This window comes from Sabethes cyaneus, chromosome 3 (genome assembly GCF_943734655.1).
Source record: "Sabethes cyaneus chromosome 3, idSabCyanKW18_F2, whole genome shotgun sequence".
Taxonomy (NCBI): Eukaryota; Metazoa; Arthropoda; class Insecta; order Diptera; family Culicidae; genus Sabethes; species Sabethes cyaneus.
In genome coordinates this window covers 35,171,504-35,177,503 of record NC_071355.1, presented here as the reverse complement: position 1 = coordinate 35,177,503, position 6,000 = coordinate 35,171,504, and positions in this window count along the sequence as shown.

Sequence of the window (6,000 nt, the reverse complement as noted above, 5' to 3'; positions counted from 1 at the left end):
GCTGCGACGGGTGATTAAATGGCTGCGGTGCCTGGAGAGCGTTTGCTCCCGTTGCTCCGGAGCCGGCTGCCGTGGACCAATCGGGAAGCACCACGACCGGTGAAAACGTGAGTACGTGGTGTTTGGTGTTGGTGTGGCTTCGGTTGCAAAGCAGCAGCACAGCGGCAGCGGCAGCGCAATGATACCGTACGGGCTCGGGCAGGGAGCCTGCGAGAGCGTGAGAGTAACGGTAACGTACGTGGTGAGAACTGAGAAGAGTATTCAATCTGATGAATGAATGCGACACCGACATGATGATGTGTAATTCGCAATGGACTTGGGAAAATTGTTGTTATGCACTTTGGTAAACAGTGTTTATTTCGAAATACCTGGAGTTTTTTTTTGCTTCCAGAATCATCTGGTAAACGATAAACTCATTGATAAACATCGATAAACAATGAAATGAATTGAAATCTTTAAAATATATAAACAATTACTTAACGTTTGTCACGTCCCAACCAAGGCAAGGCCCAACAAAGATGATAATAGATAAAAACTTTAAACTATTATTGTAGAACTGGGCTACATTAAGCAGAATGCTGGCGGGGGCTACAACATCAAAGTGTGTTGGCGTATCAGTTGTAAAAATGACAAACAGCTAAAATCTTCAGCTGTTGCAGCCAGGATTGTAACATTATGCAAGATTGCATTAAAGGGCAACGTTTTAAAGTTTATTTAAGCTCTTGAAAGTTTTAAATACATATCACTCAGGATCAGGATCATCCACGATATAGGATTCGCCGTAATATTAGACATAGCTCCTGATTGCTTTAACTATATGTATATTTTATTCAATATGTAACACTAACATGACTGTAACAATAACACCCCTAACTATTTAAGATAATTTGCATGTTTGCTATCAAACAATAAAAAAATATAAAATTAAATTGGCGAGTTATAACTCGTAATTACACAGTTTATATTAAGTTATGTATTTATATTGGGTATATCATTGCATCACTATGTATAACATCTACTAAGAATTATTCAGCGCAAGCTAAATTTCAAAACTCGCTCAAGTTCACAAACTTGGAAAATTTACATCTGGTTCAAAATCAAATTCAAATTCGCTTATTCGAATGTAGTTTCTGATGGTTCAACAGTTACTATCATATACCTACCTACTGACGAAATTGAATTCTGTCGAATTTTTTGTTTGACAAAAAACAGAAGGTCATGTCTCAAAAAAGGAATGAAGCACCAAAAAATAGCATTTTGAGCTGGTTCGAGAAAAGACATTTTCTTCAAAGGCATTAAAAATTTCATCACAATTCCTATGAATAGCACAACGCCACCAAAGTTTCACCAAAGGTTTTAAAAATGGATAAATAGCTCTACTCACAAATAACTCCCCATCGAGGAACATTTTTGGTGTTCAATAGCTTATCAAGCTTGAATAAGCTATACTCTTAAACAAACGAAAACGTTTGTTTGGTCTAGTGTTAATTTTATTTCAGTACTGGTGTGGAATTATAATTTGTCAATTTTAGGACAGCATACAATGCGGTCGGTCGGTGCAGAGGGCATGGCATATATGTCCTGTATAATAATATTTAACATCGCTACTGAGGGTGTGATTCATCGAGCGGACATCGACATGATTTTAAACAAGGATAACCAACTATAGGACGAGTTTGACGTTATTAATTTGTAGAAATTTATAGGTATAGCGAATTTGTTTATTCAATCCGGGCTGGAACTGGATGAAATTTATCTGTCAGATAGGAGCCAATGAACACAAAAAATTCACCCGGTTCCAACCCGGATTGAACCAACAAATTCGCTATTCGGGACGGTCGGGATATCCTACGTACGAGTACTAGCGAAGGTTATATTTGTCGACCAACATTTGAAAGGGGCGGATAAGCCAACTGTCAAACAGAATGATTGATTTATTGATTTATTCAGCCGAGAGCCGGGGTGGCTCTTGCCGTATCAAGAATTCCTCTCCATTGTACTCGGTCCTGGGCTACTCGTCGCCAATTCGTTGCGCGTCTCGACACACGCAAGTCGGCTTCAACCTGGTCGAGCCATCAAGCACGTTGAGCCCCTCTATTCCTGGTTCCGGTGGGGTTCTTGAAGAGAACGGATTTCACTACACAGTCGTCCGGAATCCATGCGACGTTGCCGGCCCACCGTAGTCTCCCAACTTTCGCCAGGTGTACGATGGGAATCTCTCCAAGCAGTGCCTGTAGCTCGTGATTCATACGTCTCCGCCACTCTCCGCTTTCCGTCTGTACTTCGCCAAAAATAGTCCGCAACACCTTTCGTTCAAAAACGGCAAGTGCATGTATGTCTTCCGTAGGCAAAGTTACTGTCTCAAGTCCGTAGAGGACTACCGGTCTGATTAACGTTTTGTTCCTCGTTAGTTTTGTGCGGCGGCGTATGCTCCTAGATCGAAACGTCTTGCGGAGGGAAAAGTAAGCTCGATTTCCAGCTTGAATGCGTCGTTGGATCTCCTTATTCGTATTATTGTCGGCGGTGACTAGAGATCCCAAATATACGAACTCATCAACCACTTCCAGTTCATCGCCGTCAATAGTCACTGTCACCGTTACTTTCTCGGGAGCCTCTTCCTACCATATATTTGGTTTTCAACCCTATCCTCCTAGCCTCCGTTTTTAGTCTGGCGTAGATTACCTCCGCCGTCCCACGATTTTTAGTAATGATGTCGAGGTCGTCTGCAAAGGCTAGGAGTTGGCTACTCTTACTGAAGATCGTTCCCCTCGTTTCAAGGCCCGCTCGCCGGATCACACCTTCAATAGCGATATTGAACAACATACAGGACAGTCCATCCCCTTGCCGTAACCCTCTGCGCGATTCGAAAGGACTTGACAGTGTCCCGAAACGCGCACGTAGCACATCACTCGTTCCAGAGTAGCTTTGATCAGCCGCGTCAGTTTGTCCGGAAAACCGTACTCGTGCATTATCTGCCATAGCTGTTCGCGTTCAACGGCATCGTATGCTGCTATGAAATCCACGAAAATATGATGCGTGGGCACGTTGTACTCTCGACATTTCTGAAGGATTTGTCGGAGAGTAAAAATTTGATCCGTAATAGCACGGGCCCCCATAAAGCCCGCCTGATACTGCCCTACGAATTCTCTTGCTATTGGGGATAGACGACGCAACAAAATCTGGGAGAGCACCTTGTAGGCGGCGTTGACCAGCGTAATGCCGCGGTAGTTACAGCAGTCTAGCCGGTCGCCCTTTTTGTAGATGGGACAGACTACGCCTTCCATCCACTCCTCCGGTAGTTTCTCTTCTTCTCAAATCCTTGAAATTAGCCAGTGAAGTGCCGTTACTAGCGGTTCTTGGCCATTTTTGAAGAGTTCTGCCGGGAGTCGATCCTTCCTGGCGGCTCTATTATTCTTCAGCAGACTTCAGCAGTCTGGTAATCTTATTCTGTATATAACAGGGCTCGCCATTTTCTGTTCAATAGAAATCAGGTGATCGAATAACTAATCCAGTCGTTCCGGATGAATTGCAAGTTTTCCACTGGAAAAAGGGAATCATATTCTATTCAGGGGCGCATTCCTCATATTTATGGCCCCGAATATCTTTGAGAACCCCGAAGAGTGCGCGATTTGAAAATCAAGCTGAGTGTAGCAACGAGTAATAGCCTTGCCAGTCTTTCTCAATCAAGTACGAGGTTGTACTCCAGGTTTGGAGCGGCACACGCCAGCGTCTGATCCGGAACGGGCAGCTGAAAATGTTTTTTCTCGGCTTCACATTCACACTACACCTAAGAAGGCAGCACCATTACCGGATTCGGTAGTTCTAAAATCTGAAAAAAGCGACGAAACACGGATGATTGGTACCTGGTACTGCATAGCGCTGAATTTCATAGATGGCGACTGAGTGCTGCTCGATGAGTTAGAACACCGAAAGTTCGCCATCGTAGCACTATTGGAGATTTGTCGCAAAGGCGAGAAGGTGTGGAAGACCCGTGGCGGCAAGGCTCAATTTTACTAGAGCAATAAGTAGCCAATGGAAGGCGATTAAAACAAGAGAATGTGCAAAGAATCTGCAAAAGAATAACTACACAAAATTTGAATGAATTCGGAACAATTTTGAATTTCGGTGTCTTTCTTCATAATATTGCTGAGTTGACATGCATTATGGCTAATGGTTGATATGAATAAAATGAGCCCTATGCGGAAAATTACGCTGGATTATTACATAATTGAAAAAAATGATTAATAATGACAATATTTTTTTGTTCATGTAAATTATTTTGGAGCAATTTATTTTTCCCCAAATTTGTCTACTTTCCAAATATATCTACCAAAAATTTTCGGATGGGTAGATAAAATCGGTAGACCACTGTACAGTGGACCCCCGTTCGTTTGAACGATTCCTCATGCAAACTAACGGAGTTACTTTTTAATTTGAACAATTGGTAACCCAAAATATGCTGAAACCTGTGTGAACTGGCCGCCCTGCTCTCTGTTATTGTTTTGGTGGTTTGTTATAGTTGGCAGTTGCAAGTGCGAATATTGCATTTTCCGATCGGATTTCTCTCTGATTCGTTAGGAAAACGAAATGTGAAACCGATTAAACACGCTAGGTCAGTACAAACGAATCGTGTTTATGTGCATTGTCTGCATAAACAAATGATGTCATGTTGAGAATGACATTTGAACCATTTTTAATTTGCACGTCGTGCAAACCAACGGGGTTCAAATTAAAAAGTGTTCAGATTAAAAACGGTCAAACGAACGGGGGTCCACGGTATATACCAATACCAATTAAATGCATCAAAAATAAGAAAAACGAAAACAACAACTTTCACTGAACTGGTTTTTCTCTCTCTCTCTTTTGACGTAGGACTACGTCTTACGGCAAGTTTTGAGATAGGGTGTCATTCCAAAAAATCGAAAAATGCGAGCGTCACGAAAAATGAAAGGTTTTGAACGCTAATAGCTCATCGGTTTTCCGATCGATTTTCAATATTCTTACACCAATCGATCGGTAAATCTTCTATGAATTGACCCAAATGAAGAAAAGTATGGATTCTTGATGTTGAACTATTGAAAAATTGAAAATAATGAACCTTTGTTTTACCAGAATTCTGGCTTCGTGATTGGTTGGAAGATTCTTTGCGATGATTTAAACCTATACCAATTTGATATCTGTGCTTGGGAAGTACGCCAAAACAAGTGACAAAGCTTCCTCATTTCAACAAGATTTCTTAACACCGTGGTTAAACCTAGACCATTTTGATGTCCTTGCTTGGGAAGTACGCCAGAAAAAGTGATAAAGCCCCCTCGTGCCAACAGATTTCTTACGAACGTGATTAAACCTAGTCCAATTTGATGTCTGTGTTAGAGAAGTGTACCAGAAAAAATGACACAAGTTCGTTGTCCCAACAGATCGCAAATTCTGTACTGCGAGACGATTAAACCTCGGCGAATTTGATATCTGTGTTGGAAAAATATGCTACAGCTGTAGTGTTCGGTTATAATACGACTCTGTATGAATACGCATGCTTGCCGATGCCGTTTCAGTAGAAGTGTAGTGAAAAGATGTGCTTTTGATAAAATAGGATTGAATTGGTAAAATCCTTTCATCGTGGGAAACCATGGGTAATAAAAACAATCTTTAATTTCAGTAAGGTAGCAGGAAAGCAATAGTTTGTGTTGTTAATTTTGTTAAATTGTTTTCAAATGCACAATATTTTCAGAATCGAACGTATGCAATATTACTACACTCAAAATATTCTGCACATAACTAATAGTAAATTTCCATATGAAAATCCATATAGTTATCATGAGCCGCATATAAACACGATCCTTCCAGAAATACACATAAATATTATACGCGTATGAATAGTATGTGCAATTATACACATAAAAATTATACGAATATAAATAGTATGTGCTAATTTTTCGCTTGCACATAAATGATAACTGTTTGGCACATAAAGATCATTTACTGGGCACATTGCAAAAATCT